This window comes from Macadamia integrifolia, chromosome 12 (assembly GCF_013358625.1).
Source record: "Macadamia integrifolia cultivar HAES 741 chromosome 12, SCU_Mint_v3, whole genome shotgun sequence".
NCBI lineage: Eukaryota > Viridiplantae > Streptophyta > Magnoliopsida > Proteales > Proteaceae > Macadamia > Macadamia integrifolia.
In genome coordinates, this window is record NC_056568.1 from 13,109,347 (window position 1) to 13,112,192 (window position 2,846).

Below are 2,846 nucleotides of genomic sequence, written 5' to 3' on the forward strand. Positions count from 1 at the left end.
TATATATATATCGGTACGTATCGGTGAGTATCGATACGTATCGGTGCTACGGTCATATAATGGCCAATATGGGTAATTTTTCAGAAAAAAACGATTTTTTGAAGGGTGTTTGTTCCAAAGTTGTTGTCAGCCATATTTTTCCCTAACTAAAGTGGAAATCAAGGTTGGGAACAAGGATTTTACATTTATGGGACAACTACAGACCTTGAATTCTTAATACGATACCCTCAATTTAGTGTTTATACATAATACATGTTATCAATAGCTTTTTTTAACAAATTCTTTATGCAAAAGTGTTCAAAAAAATGTTTTCTATCCATTTATGTGTGTATCTTTAGCGTATCTTAGTGTATCTCCGATACGATACGATACCCTTCGATACATATCTTAATTTTTGTCGACCGATACGACGACCGATACCGATACTTTAATCCTTGCTCACATATATCATTATATCTATCTTATGCTCCGGTCGTGGGTTTTTTGAGCTTTTGAGTCAAAGACAAAGGGCCCTTTTGATAATGTTTCTGTTGTTTCTGTTTCAAGAAACAACAGAAACATAAATTTTCGTTTCTAGAAATAGAGCAGAATTGAAGGTGTTTGATAAGTCATATTTCTGGAAGTCAATAGTAACCAGCAAAAGAATGACCACGAGTCGTTTCCCTGAGTCGTTTCTTGAACCATAAATAGGTTGAAATTTCAATTTCTATTTCTGAAAACAAATGAAACGAAACAGTTTTATCAAATGCTTTTTGTTCCATTTTTACAGTTTTTGGACACAGAAACGGCCGAAACGCGTTTCTTGAAACGTTATCAAACGAACCCAAAATAAATTGAAGGTATACATATATAGGCAAGGGAACCGTGTAAGTCTAATATTTTCACACTTAGATACAGCTGGACATCAAAATACATAATATGTACGGGATAATTGAGTCTTTTCACACCTAATTGTGTTTGGACGTAGAAAATGCTATATTGGAAGAAATATTTTCTCTATATAAATGACACCTCTATAGTTTGATTTAGCACTTGATATCTTTTTTTTTTCTTTTTTTCTTTTTACTGTTCATTATCTTATTCTTAAAACTTCTTGAAGTTAAGACAAATATAAAACGTAATTTTTAAAAATAATTTCAAAATGACTTATCATTATATTGCTATAAAGTTATAAACTATCATTGTCTTGTATATTTTTCGAGTATACATATGAAATGATAGAATTTATCCTTATTTATAGAAAATGGGTTCTACTAAAGGGAAAAATGTGGTTACAAAATTATTTGACACCTTAAGAGACGTAAATATGAAAATTCTTATACATGGAAAAAATTCTCTAGATTGCCAAGGGAGTGTACATTGCACCCTTTATCTCTACTGATCTCTCTCCTCCTCACATGAAATGATATTTTATTAAAATTCTAGATAATATTTGGGACTTATATAACAAAGTCAAAATAAATTGAGTCTCTCACTATAAACAACGGGTAATCAGGAAATAGGATGTGTTTAAAATATTCCTCATGATACTTTGAGAATATTTTAATGGAATTCTAGTTAGTATTATCTACCTCCTTTTATAATTCCAACTTCTTTCATTTTATTATCTATGGTCGTGTTCATTATATTTTCATATCTGGCATACATGGGTCATGCAAGCCTAAGACGTGGGTGGACGCAACATGTGCATTTTTTTTAATGATAAGGAAGGAGGTTAGGTATGCCATCAACTTTTCTTGAGCTAGTGACTCAACCAATAGGAGAGATCGAATGGGAGGGGCATAGGGGACTTCTCCAAGAAGAGAAAAAAAAAATAGACATAGATCTAAGTATACTAGCGGCATACTCAATCTTTTCCCTAATGATAAATACTATCTAATGCACATTTATATTATTATAAATATGACCCTTTAATCCTACAGCAAACCCTCTGGGCCTTTTTTGAGTGAGCTCCATTCTATAATCAACATATTTATGTAGTATGGACTTTGTATATGTATTATCCATATTATCGTCTTGTTATGAATCAATTTAATTCAACATTATCACATGGTCAAAATAATGTTACTAAATTTTTATGAAGCATTCATTTTGTTTGAAGAACGAGAACCATTAGAAACAATTATGTTATCGAATTTAACATGTAGCTCATATGAGAGACCATTGTTAGTTTTAAACATGTTTTCATATTTTTACCATTTAAAATACGTTTCACTGTATGTTGTATGTTTTTCAAAGATACTGTTTAAAACAAATATCAAATAGCAAGTATTCCAGTTCTAAACACGTTTTAAAACATGTTTAAACACTTTTTTTTTTTTTAAGACTTAACTTGTTGAACATAATATCTACTTAATTGATCGTATCTCTCTCTCTCTCTCCCAAACTCTGATATATCGACCTGATTCTTTCGCTAACTTGAAGCTAACTCAATGTCCCATATTTCTTATGATATCACCTTCAACTCAATATCAATGTATGGACCTCGAAATTGAGTTACAACTGATGCATTTGCTGAAAAGTATTTCAATAGTGATGACTCTTAACTCAAATTGAACATACATCACTCCAAGAGTGTATTGCCTATGTTGACAATAATGAACAACATCATAGTCAAGCCACATTTCTCAATAAGACTTTGGACATGTGTGGTGTATGAATTAAGAACTGGTGTTGGATGATTTTAAATTATGTCTTAAAACTTATAATGAGACATGGGATATATATGCATTAATGTTGAATATTATAACTGTTTTGAACATTAGATGCAGGTATTCATGTAATAATTCCTTAATTTATATGAGTGTGCTAATATTTTTTATTTTTTTCTCATTTATTTGAAATTT